General features: G+C 43.4%; 1 long non-coding RNA gene across 3 annotated transcripts in view; it reads right to left on the bottom strand.

Moving 5' to 3' along the window:
* LOC147344443 (uncharacterized) overlaps nucleotides 1–13,126 on the bottom strand; it is a 217,775-nt gene that overhangs the window by 176,141 nt on the left and 28,508 nt on the right. The gene's annotated exons all lie outside the window — the stretch shown is intronic.

Raw genomic sequence — 13,126 nt, forward strand, 5'->3', positions numbered from 1 at the left:
AATCTCTAGGGTTCCACTGTTTTAGGGGATACATTTGTGGCTCTGGAATCAGAAAAGTCTGGTTCATATCTCATTTTTCCTGCTTACTGGTTTTTACACAAGTTAGCTAACCTTTCTGAGCTTAGATTTCTGAATATATATAAGCTAAAGACCCTACATTACAAGGTGTTGAAACAGGATGAAATATTATTTGTAAACACAGAACCTGGCTTACAAGCAATCCATAAATGTGTACTATTTTAATGTTTTGAAATAGCTAACAATGCTTTTCCTCAGAATTTCCTTTTCTCATTCTCAATTTGTCTTTCCCTTCAAAAGCTTAGATAATTTGAGGAAGGAAGATGGTTAATCTTGAGAGATTAAGGAGAATACTTCATGAGAAGGAAATGGCAACCCACTCTACTACTCTTGCTTGGGAAATCCCATGGACAGAGGAACCTGGAGGGCTGCAGTCCATGAAGTCGCAAAAAGTCAGACGTGGCTTGGCACCTAAACAGCAAACAAGGGTACAATATCCCTAAGGATAGAGAAAGACTTCCTGGAAGCCAGAAGAGTCAGATAAAATGGTAAAAACCAAAAGGGCTCAGGATAAACACCCTTACTCCCTCCTCCTCCAACCCCCAAACTGCAGTCCTAGGAAGGAATCCATCTTTGGTTTGTGGGACTCACGTCGAGGAGACACATAGGACTCGTTCCCCAGGAATGGGCTTAGAAGGAAAGGCCAGGCGGCATGGAATTTCTCGCTTCACATTGTCTATTCCTCAAAGCACAAAAGGGTTCCTGTGAGGTATGAAAGCAACAGAGAGCTACAGGACCTGACGTGGCCTTGCAGATGCGAATATCAGTAAAGGAGCAGAGGTCGACAGTGGCCAGTGACCAGGAGCCAGCCTGAGTGAGGAAGGAATCAGCAGGGGCCTATGTGGAGAGATGGCGTCCAGTACGGACATGCCCACCTACACCCCTGGAACGCTTAATCAGCCCCCTTCTATCTCCTTAGACAAAATCCAGAATGAGAAAAATGAAGAACTTATATCTCATGAATACGTATGGCTGAGGCCCTTTGCTGTCCACCTCAGACCGTCACAATATTGTTAACTGCTATATTCCAATATAAAATGTAAAGTTTTTTTTTTAAAAGAAAGAGAAAGTTGTATTTCTCACCCCAGATTCTGTGACATGAGCTTCATACCTGCTGTTGACACTAGTAGATGTCTTGGTTTTTTACCTTCAATCAATTTTTAGGGTAATAGCGCCCACATTATGTAATAGGCTCCAGGGGAGGAGACTTTTCTCATCTCTGTGTAAGAGCCAGGGGAGGCAGTAGTGGTCTAGCAAGACCACTTTTACCACCGTGAGGGCCTGCATCTGAACTGAGATGAGTCAGATCCTAGAATCTTGCTGTGGTCTCTGGCAGAACTAAAATCCTGAACAGTATTCTACCATGGTATCTTACAAGTCAACCCAACAAGATGAAAATGGACATCTAATCAACCAAATGGGCAGTTTTGATCACAAAACATAAACTAAGCATTCTGATTATTTCCCTCAGTGGATGATTTGACCAAAACAAATAGGTCTACTCTAAAATCTGAGACTCTGATTGGCCCCACTTCTGGCTATAAAACATATCTTGTTGTTTAGTTACTGTGCTGTGTGGTGCTTAGTCACTCAGTTGTGTCCAATTCTTTGCAACCCTATAGACTGTAGCCCACCAGGCTCCTCTGTCCATGGGGATTCTCCAGGCAAGAATACTGGAATGGGTTGCTATGCCCTCCTCCAGCTGTTTAGTTGCTAAATCATGTCTAACTCTTTTGTGGACCCCATGGACTGTAGCCCATCAGGATCTTCTGTCTATGGGATTTCCCAGGCAAGAATACTGGAGTGGGTTGCCATTTCCTTCCCCATGGGATCTTCCTGACCCAGGGATCAAACCCACATCTCCTGCATTGGCGGGCACAGTCTTTACTGCTGAGCCACCAGAGAAGTCCAAAAAGCATGTCTTACCATAATGTAGAAAATAAAGTTGCATACTAAAGTTAACAACTTCTGAAATACAGCTATAACAATTATGTGATTATATGTTATCCTGGATTAACATGTGGCCCATAATCCTTTGATATTACAAAACTCAGCTGTGCCATGAGATCTAACAAGTTTCATTTCATAGAAAGAGTTATTTAATAATATTGCATACCAGTTCGTTGTTCAAAACATTTATTGGGATTTAACACTACGAAGTAGATAAACAAGTGTTCCCCAGCTGCTAAATCTCACTTCATATATTTTAAACAATCCACTGTGTTGGCAGTTTCTGAAATGTGAAAAGACGTCATATCCAATGCACATTTTTGAATGTTACTTCTGAAGCTACATCTGCTTCACATCTCTTGTTCAAAGTGCTCCCTTTTCCTCCAGGGTTACTTAATGATCATATTAGAATGGGTAAAAGTCAAGGACTGCATCCATTTTCTGAAATAGAGGCCTTGCTATTGCACACTTACGTCAGAAAAAAAGAGAGACATCTGAAAGACTGGAAAACGTGTCAACCAGGCAATGAAACTGCAAGGATTAACAAAGTCAAATTTATAAAGTGTAACAAGGTTCTCACATGGAGGCATGGAGGAATTTTTTCAGCTATATTATTACTCTAACGGGACTGGGTCATCCACTGAACTTTGTGCAATTTTTCAAGCTGTTCTGAAATGACGAATAATGGCATGTAGTGTACAATACACTGAAATGTGTTGAAACTTTCGGTAATGTTCCCAGTTTGATATTTAAAACACTTGGTCAGCTAGAAAATGTTACAGAGCCATTTCTCGGCTCTGTGTATTATGCTTTCACAAGCCCCATCTCATTTTACTCCACGAGTTTGGAAATCTTGTCTCCCTCCCTACATTTCAAACAGGCCCACATCTTACCAGCATATTTTACAAGCAAGAAAATTAAAGCAAACTCTCAATATGAACATAGTCCCGTGGAAACAAAGGGAATGGTGTTGCATTTGACATCCGTATGGTCTTCCAGAATTCATTCTGTGTTTTGGTTATCTGAACCTACTTGGCACCCCAGGAATCTGGCAACATGTTTACTATCATTTTTTTTTTTTTTTAAAGAGGATTTTTAAAAAAAATTCTGCTTTTATTTGTGGCTTTTCCTGAGAAAAGGGAATGGATTATATAAGCAGATGCTTGAAATAATTATTGTTCTTTTGCAGTTGTATAGCACGTGTGCCCCACCCCTAAGAAATCTATGCATTTGTCAAAGCAGCAGAATTAAGGTGGTGTCAGCATTTCAGAAAAGAAAAAGGCCACCTGGCAAGTAGCCAGCTAATTTGACCAATGTAAATAATGTGCTGGCATAAGCCTGTGTTCTAAAAATAGACCAGAATAACTGCAGACTGTGGTCAACCTCCCAACTATTATGGAATGCAAGCAAAATTTCTGGAGCCTGAGTTTTAAATATGGCAGCTTAAGGAAAGATTTGAGACCTTTCAAGTCATAGTTCAGTTTTCACTGGAGTGACTGACATGAAACAGTTGCTCTAAACCAACGAGCAGTGTTGGCTAAGAGGCAAAATATATTTAATTGAATAACACAAAGACAGAGTAGCTAAGGAGAACTTACTCAACTGAGGAAGAGTATCAATAAGCAGTGATTAGAAGAATGAATTAACTTTTTCAGTGTTAAGTTTTTCAGAACCAGTTAATAAATCTAAAGGAAAATTTGCCTCCATATATTTTCAATTAAAACTTTTTATGCAGGCTGGTGACCACCTCGTCCATCCAATTTGACTCTTTATGCTTCCTGGTGGGTCCCCTAAAATCTAGTGTGTCATCCAGGACCTATGCTGTGGCATTTTAGTGGCATAGTACAAAGAAAATTATCAAACAGAAATGACTGCATCTTTGGGGTGAGCAAGTCCTTGCCAAAGGTTACAATTCTGAGGACATAAAAACTCTTTGGTATAGATGGTTCTTAGAATTATATCTTGCTGATTTACCAGTGAATAAAACCGTCAGGTGCCAGTGATCTCTTTGTAAGGGGAAACACTTCCTCTTCCTTTTCTTGAAGCTTGGCACTCCTGTTAGCCAAGGGCAGTCTGTAAACACAACCAATTTTCCTGCTGTCAAATATGGCTGTCTGACTTAAGCCATATTTCCCAAGCCAGGTGAACTGGGCAAGAGGGCTGGGTATTACAGAGAGTATTAGATCTGTATCCCATTTTGTGTATTTTTGAAAACAGGTATATGTGCTTTAAAAGAGAAAACAGGTGATTGAAAAAATCCAGAAGGATGAAAGTAATACTGCACAGAGAATGATTTTACTAAACATTTTAAGCAACCCGCTTTAAAGTTAAGTCCTATTCAGAACCCCAATATTTAATATTTTTCAAAGTGGAATTTTTTCCAATTGAATTTGGGCAGGGACAGTGGCAGTATCCATCTTTCAAATCATTGTCCTAAGGGCTTTATTTTGTCAAAAATTTGTTTTCCTGGTAAATAGGATAGCCTCTGAACTTGCTTTATAGTTGACCCAATGATATCTAATTAGCCTTGGTAAAAATTAATGCTCTAAAATGTTCTAACTCATAAAGTGCTGTAGCATGTAAATGCTTGCATAGCACTTCTAACTTCCCCTCAAAGAAGCAGTATTAGGAAGACTCTCAGTGTTATTTCCCTTAAATAAAAATATCTCACAAACATCTCTAGGCAGGAAAAAAAGAATCAATTAAAAATCTAAAATGAATCCATCCCCCTGGAATTCTAGCTTCTGACTCTGCATATGAATTGGACCATTCACTAAAAAGGAAATTTTTACAGCAAAGACAGCTTTTCATTCACTCCAAGCTGAAGCTGCAAATCCCCAGTGCCAGATATTTTGCTTGTGTCAATGAAGACAGCCTTCTCAGATGTCTACAGGGAAATCTTAATATTCTCCAATATCTTCAGAAATAACATTTAGGCTTTTTGTTAGGGAAACAATCAACTAAATCCCTGACAAAATTGTTACTTGGGGAAAACTCGCATGTGACAATTAAGAGCTGCTCCCCACTCAATATCAAGAGATGCGGGGGAAATAATGAATGTGAAGACCTCACTAGTGACCTGAATTACCCACAGTCGTTCATGATTAAAGGGTAACTACAGACATATCCTCTGGGAGCTGAGAGAATGAGCTGGTGCTCCACGGAATGTTCTTTGGCCTTTATTTTTGGAAGGCTGTCTGTAGAATGTTAGATGTGATTCCCCCTTCCAATACGGCATTACCACAAATAAATACCTTCAGTAGGTTGAGGAGAGAAAGGGTGCTGAATCACTCTGATCGCATTCAGCACAGTTATGGAAGCATCAATGAGCATCTATGGAGAGGTGGCCAATAATCAGGATGGGCTGTGCTTTGTTGCTGCACGGTTCCTGGTTTTGCCTAAAATCTATCTCCTAGGGGGGACTGAGCTTGGCAAATGCCCTTCCTGTTTCAGTCAAGGCTGGAGGTGTTGACTGGTATCTTAGCAGGGTTTCACTTGGGACTGCTTTCAAAATGACACCAAGCAAAGAAAAATGAACTGCAGCAAATCTGACCACAAAATTCCATGCAGACCAGTGAAACCAGAAAAAAAAATTTTTTTCCCCTTAAGCAACAAAGTTTCTTCTATAGACTAGAGGGACTCAAGAACTTTTTTCAAGGTATTAAGAAAAAAGCTCAAGGTGACCACTGAATTAGGAAGAGCAATGTGCCAGGTGGTGGCAAAACCCCTTGGGCCTTCGTTATAAGTGTCACAGATGACCAAGCCAGCTTTGCTTCATCCCCTCAAGGTGAGCTGTGAGCTGGGTGGATCCATAAAGTCCATCCATATCCTCTCGTCTGGTCCAGTGTGACAAGGAAAATGTTAAGAGAGCTGGAAGGTATGTTGGCCTGGTGAGGAGCCAAGTTCAACCCATAAACCTGCCAGCCATAGGCAGAAAGCCTAGGAATTAGCCCAGTAGACATGAAACCTTCTGGGCCTGCTACTCGTGTGCATTCCCAAGGAGGAGTGTAGCAATTTCTTTGGCTAGAGAATTTGAAAGAAAAGTGACAAGTCTCTGCTTGGACTGGTCCTAGATCTATGATAACCTTTGTCACACAACATTGTAATTGTTCACACATGTGTCTCCTTCAATAGACTATTCAGTCCTTCTGAAAAGGAGCCATTTCACAGCCAACACAGTCTTCACCACATGGTAGGGATTCAATAAATGTTTATCCCTGAAGTCATGATTTCTACTTACACCAAAGAACCATGGGCAATATAACCTCTGAAAATTCCTTTCTAATCACCAAATTCAGGGCTTTGCTGATAGCTCAGTTGGTGATTAATCCACCTGCAATGCAGGAGACTCGGTTTGATTCCTGGGTCAGGAAGATCCCCTGGAGAAGGGATAGGCTACCCATTCCAGTATTCTTGGGCTTCCCTTGTGGCTCAGCTGGTAAAGAATCCACTGCAATGTCGGAGACCTGGGTTGGGTCCCGGGGTTGGGAAGATCCCCTGGAGAAGGGAAAGGCTACCCACTCTAGTATTCTGGCCTGGAGAATTCCACGGACTGTAAAGTCCATGGGGTCGCAAAGAGTCGGATACAACTAAGCGACTTTCACCAAACTCAAGAATGGAAGGCTGATGAAGAAAGAATAGCTCTTAATTCTACATGTCTCTGTTAAGACAAGGCTATCTCAATCACCACTTAGCAAAGAACAACACCCCCAAATGCAAACAACCCAACCCACGATGGACAGACCACTGAGATGTGATGAATATGAGGGTTCTGGTGATCATGAGCCAAGAACAAGCTGAGAAAAAGCAGAGTCGAGAGAGAGGCAAATAATTGACGAAGACAAAGATGGTCTTTGTGCTATGTGGTCTTGAGTATAATGTTCTGTACCCCATTGCATTTTGGTGGTGGCCTTTGAGACTGCAACAGGCATTTTTAAGGGTAGCTCCCTCACTTTCCATGGGCATCCATCACTATAGAGTCCTTCAAACCAGAGCCCAGATGTCAGAAAAACAGACAAAATAATTGGCTTCCAGGAATCTCTGAAGGACCATGCCTGAGAAGTTCTTCTGAACCCCAGTGGCATCAAGACCTCACCCCTTTGCCAAAGATTAATCCAGAGTGGAGGATTTGGGCAGATGGGTCTGGGTGATGTTCCTGTTCTGGACGAATCATCGGCACTGACTTCCCACTTGGCTTGCTCGGGGCTGCACAAAGACCATCTTTGTCTTCGTCAGTTATCTGCCTCTGTCTTGGCTCTGCTTTTTCTCAGCTTGTTCTTGGCTCATGAGTACCAGAACCCTCATATTCATCACATCTCAGTGGTCTGTCCATCGTGGGTTGGGTTGTTTGCATTTGGGGGTGTTATTCTTTGCTAACTGAGAAAGACAAGGCTTGCCCTTGTGCTCCTACCATTACCAAAGTCTGAGAGTGCTCCACAGAGAAGAAAAGCCTGAGCCATCAAGAGGGGCCCATGTGGCACATAAGGACACGACCCAGTTCAGGTTCCAGCCCAGCCCGGAACTGGTGAACAGAGGGCTGAGCACAGCTGCCTGGCCTGGGCACCAGCTGCAGGCTCCTGAAGGAAGTCTAGACAGCTCTGGGACACTGGGAGCAGCGGGGGGCTGAGCCCCAGGAGCACAGGGGGCCAGAGGAATGATGGTGGTCGACAGAGTGCAAGGCCAGCTGGGGAGGAGGCTGGGTCCCATCCAGCCTTCATGGTCAAGTAGAAATGAAGTGACTGTGAGATCTTGCTGAGGTTTCCAGAAGCCACAAACTTTTAAGGGATGTTCGTGAAAATGATCACACACTTGAGCTATGCCCAGTTCTTCCCAACCCAGGGCACTGCAAGGGAAGCTCCTGAGAGCAGCCCACACCCGAGGAGGGTCCCTGCTCAACCCACTGAAGGAGGCACCAGCAGGATCCGGAACGCATCACCCCAGACGTCAGTGCATTCCCACGGCAGCAGGTTGATCTTAGGGCTTTTAATAAAAGTAGCAATAAAATAAACTTTTATTCAAAATGCATTGGATCGACTTCAAGCCTTGTCCCCAGGGTCCCTTCCACATCCCCAGGATCAATACATTAGAGTGATCCAGCTGGATTCATTTAAATATATCAACAGTGGCTTCCTGGAGTCTGTTCCCTGGGTCAGAAGCGATTTTCAAGACATTTGAGGCAGGTTGTCATTGGAATACCATTTTACAGGCCCGAATTACTAGCTGCTAGCATCTATGGAAAAGTATTCTCCTTTTAAGTAAACTTTCTTTCTTCCTCTAAGACCCCAGGGAAAAATAACAATTTGAAAGATTTTTTTCTTCCTAAGTTCTTTCTACATTGACGGTTTTTATTACCAAAAACCATTTGCTGTGAGCAAAGCACTGTGAAAGATCCTGGGTGCCTTATCTAGATCCTATCTGGCAGGCTGGTTGCTGCAGGATAAAAAGACTATTTTCCATCTAACTTCAAGAGTTTGCCAAGCCTATGTTATAAGCGATAAGAGCAAGGGACAATGGAACTCCCCACAGTCCGGGAAGTAGAGATAAGGCAATGTCTCAGCTGCTCGCCCAGATTCTTCCATGAAATACCACGAGCCCAGTCATCTGACACACAAAGTTCAAAGTCCCTTTTACATATTCCACCTTTACTATTTTTTTGAATTTTTCATCATTTGATGTATTCCAAGCTTATTTCCACCAAAGGCCCCTCACCTAGAATTCCCCCATTTTCTCTGCTCACCTAAGTTCCTTCCCTCCTCCCAGGATCTCTCAATATTCTGAAAAGGAAGAGACCTAGTTGGAGTCCCAGCCCCAGCCTTGACCAGCATGTGTGTGTGTCTTTGAGTGGCTCATCTGTAAAATGGGCCCATCAGCTCTGACCTTGCAGGGAATTACGAGGGCATGGTTGATAAGGCATGGCATAGTATTCTGAAGATTCTAGCATGATACGAATTATGCTACACATACCTGCTTCTGTAAACCCAGGCCACAAACATCTGGACCTCTCACTTGATGATTAGCCACCTCTAGGGTTTCATTTATTTTGCAGGGAAGACATTTGGTATTTAGTTTCTCTGTCTTATGAGGTTTCTTTTGGGTACGGAAAAGTTATCAGAACACAAAAATATTCAGGAACAAACTGATAAATGGACTATGTACAAAATCAGAAAAATATATCATTACATTATCATGTACAGAGAAGGCTGAAATTATTATTAAATTAGAATAGCTCAAACCAGAGCCATCATTACTGATTGGTAAGGAAAGGGTAGAACAGGACCAGTAACGAAGAAAAAAATAGTCTAGAGTAATGACACAATGGGAGATTTAAAGAGCCAAGGATGAAAGGATTTCAGGAGGAAAGAAATGTGGCCTTTTACATTTTTGCCAAAACAAGTTTCTTTGTGATCTAGTGCTATGAAGGTCATCCATGAAGGGCAAGGTACTGGTACTACAAGACAGTTTTGTCAGAAAAAATCATGCCTCAAATGCCCCAGTATTTCATTGCTTGTTCATACTAAAAAGTCAGCACAGTACTGCACAATAACCTAGATTTTACTTACTCTAAATAAACCTACTTTCACGATCTTAAATTCTTTATATCACACTATGTCATATGACAATTTTGGTCTTGGTTTTAAGTGGTTTTAGTTTTCTAGAACCAACTATCCTCAGATAATGAGGATGTGTACACATCTGCCTGAACTGCATGGTGAGTCCATCAAGACAGGAGCCGGGACACAGCTGTTACCGACGTCCACTGAAAAAAAGGGACTAGTCCACTGCAAGCGGATTACAGAAAACTTCACGGTTGTTCCTGGTCAACAAATAATCATATCCAATAATCTTTAGAAAATGCAACATTATCATGTGAAAGCAAATATTTTAAATGTATACTTTGCAGATCGTTCACTCACTACAGAGGAAAAAAAAAAAAATGATTGCAATGAGAAAAGAATCATGGTCAGAAACAGCATCATGGACTGGGGCATTACATGGAAAGAGGGCCTCATGGACTTGGGGGCTTCCCTGGAGTCTCCCTTTAAAGTGCAAGGTGTCCCACAGAGTGATTTCGCATTCCTGCTTCAGATTCCAGGCTTTGGGCCATACGGGGTGATGAGACGCTAATGTCAGCAGCTCCAAAGACTACAGAATGTGTCGGGCAGAAGACAGACCCCAAGGGTAAGGTGCAATAAACTGTGAGGCTAGACCAGGACCAAGAGCCGGAAAATGTGTTGGGCAGAACGGTTGGGAAGAGAACAATGGTGATTTTCAGCCTTGGAACTTTTCAGGGTGATGTCAACCTTCCCCTCGAGTTCATCATTTTAAGGTGCTGTGAGTCCTTCACACATAATTAATAACAACTCCCCATCAGGCCTGCTGCCGGGGCTCCCACTCCCCCCAACACAGCCGGGAGCAACCGATCACCTAGATATTCATGCGCCCTCCTCCACCGGTGAAGCAGGAACAGTGCCGCCGCCAAGGGAGAGCGTGGGGCAGAGTTGCACATCCCACGCGGCTGTGAGTTCGAGCAGGAATTAATCTCCACGTTGTTCACCTTCCAAGGGGCAGTGTCAATCAGCCACCAGGGGGCGTGTCCCCACACTCTACACCCTGCCCCTACCTTTGCTGACTCACTGCCATGAGTAGAAGGGTGGGAGGGTGGGCAACCATCAGAGGGGGCCTTTGAAAATATAGTCAAGACTGGCTGCCGGTTGGAAACAGTCATCCTTTCCACTTGCTCATCCCCCCTCCCCCATCACTGTCTTGCCAGTGAAAACCGTATCCATTTCCAAGATCCCCTTACAAATGATGATTTAAGAGTAAAGGCCTCAGAAGAACAGAGCCATGAGATATGCCTTAATTAAAAAACAAGTTATTGTCTCTCAAGGTATTGTCTTTTTCTACTGGTTGCCATAATATTTACTTTAAATTCGTGTCAATTTAAGCTCCAACTTAAGATTGCAAACCTCTAAAAAAAAGAAAGATATTTCTTTTTCTTGAATACAGAATCCCTTGGAATCAGTTCCTATACTGTCAAATCTAGAAGGGAGGCAAAAGATGCTTGAATTCAGTCCATTTCCATGTGGAGTCTGATGTCTAGAGACAGGCATCATCTGCCCAAGCTTATCTACAAAGCTGGCTCCTGAACAAGGAAATACACATTTGTTCATTCAATTTTTATTGAATGGACTGCCAAAAATATGTTCTATGAAAGTGAAGAGGGCAATACTTGTGCCCTTGATGTATCTGCAACCCAACCTAGAAGGGGAACACCTGTAGTCAGGCCAGGTGGAGTTGTGATCGTCTTCTCAGGGTACTGAAGGGATTCCTGAAGGAAGGGAAGTGGGGATGTTCAGGAGGAATGATGCTGAAATGCATCCCAGGTTGGGATAGCAGCTACGGGAAGGCCAAGCAGTGAGCCCAGCCTGTGGTACCCCTTTGGGGAGCCGAGGGTGACGATGGCAGAGGATGAACACAGAAAGGGAGGTAGAGCAGCCATCCAGAGGCTGGATGGGGGAGCCCAGGCTGTAGAAGAGCCGCAGAGCTGGCTAACAAAGGTGGCTGAGCCCGGGGAGGAGTTGAAGCCAAGAGGAGTCAGATGGGGTGAGTGTTATAGCAGGTGACTCCGGAAGCTCGTAGAGGAAGAATCAGATGGGAGCCAGGAAACCACTGCAGAGGCCACCCCAGCCATCCAGGCCAGGATTGAAGACCCAAAGCAAGGTGGTTTCAGTAGGAGGCCAAGAGAGGGTCAGCACAGGGATTGGTAACCAGGTTACTCAGGTAGACTTGCGAGAAAGGAAGTGTCAGGGACTAGCCCAGGTTTCCAGCTTGGGCACTTGGGACCTGGCAGTTAGTTCACTAAGAATGGAACTGATGAGAAAGTTAAGTTTCTATAAGAGCAATGAGTTCTGCTTGGGCCAGAGGTTGGTATCTTATGAGGTTTGAAGTGGCAGCAGGCCATCCAGATGAGATATTAAGAAGCAATTGATGACAAGGACTTGAAACTCAGGAGAAAGAGAGATGCCCTCGATTTAGGGAGTCACTCAAATATAGACAAGATGTGGGATGGGGGGAGAAAAGGCAGGAAAAGGTTATGAAATGGGAGAGAAGACTATTAAGGATGGAACACCAACATGTAAGGAAGGAAGACAGGCAAAGGGGAGGTGAGAAAGCAGTGGGAATGGAGGGTAAAGGGACCAGAGATTTTGGTAAAATACAAGAACAAGAATTGTAAGAACAGGCGTGTAAAATCTAAATGGTTGATGGTGGAGTCCGAAGATGGAGTAAATAAGTTTAAGACAACAAGGTACCAAGGGATGGTGAGAGGAAGTTAGCACTATACACTCCATCATGTGAGTGGTTTAGTCACTAAGTCATGCCCTACTCTTTGTGACCCCGTGGTCTGTAGCCCAACAGGCTCCTCTGTCTGTGGAATTCATCAGGCAAGAACACTGAGTTGGGTTGCTATTTCCTTCTCCAAGGGATCTTCGAGATCCAGGGGTCAAAACCCGGTCACCTGCATTGGCAAGTGGATTCTTTATTGACTGAGCCATATGGGAAGCCCTACCCTCCATTGATACCCCTCCCCAAATCAACATTCAGTTAAAATGAAAATGAATACTTTTGTAAAAAATACAAACTAAACTTTTGGTGAAAAAAATTTACATGTGCGTTTGCTCCATAAATGCTCTCATAAGATAAATCCCTCAGCTACACCTTTCAACCAGACAACTGGCCCTGAGTCTCCCCTCCATGTAAAATGCAAGGCTTCTCTCAAGCTGAGAGCTTAGGTGAGAGCAGAGGACGAGGCATGGTGCAAGGTCAGAAGGGGACTTGATGGTCCAGCTTCTCCACGCAGAGGGCAAGAATCACAGTGTCTGTTCCATTTTGCTGTGTCCTTCAATAGCCTAGCATAGATGACACAAGGGTATATTTCGTGAATGAATGAACACACGAGTGAATGAATTTTGGCTAATATATCAATAATAATCCCAAAGCTCAAGGAGAGAGGAAAGGTAAAAGCTTGGGAGCTTCTGATTCTAGTTGGTGAGGTGTCCTTCTCAGCTGGGCCAGGAAGACCCTGAGTTCTGAGGGGTCT

This window comes from Bos grunniens, chromosome 26 (genome assembly GCF_055505025.1).
Source record: "Bos grunniens cultivar Pamir isolate PY7600 chromosome 26, Bosgru_T2T1.0, whole genome shotgun sequence".
Taxonomy (NCBI): domain Eukaryota; kingdom Metazoa; phylum Chordata; class Mammalia; order Artiodactyla; family Bovidae; genus Bos; species Bos grunniens.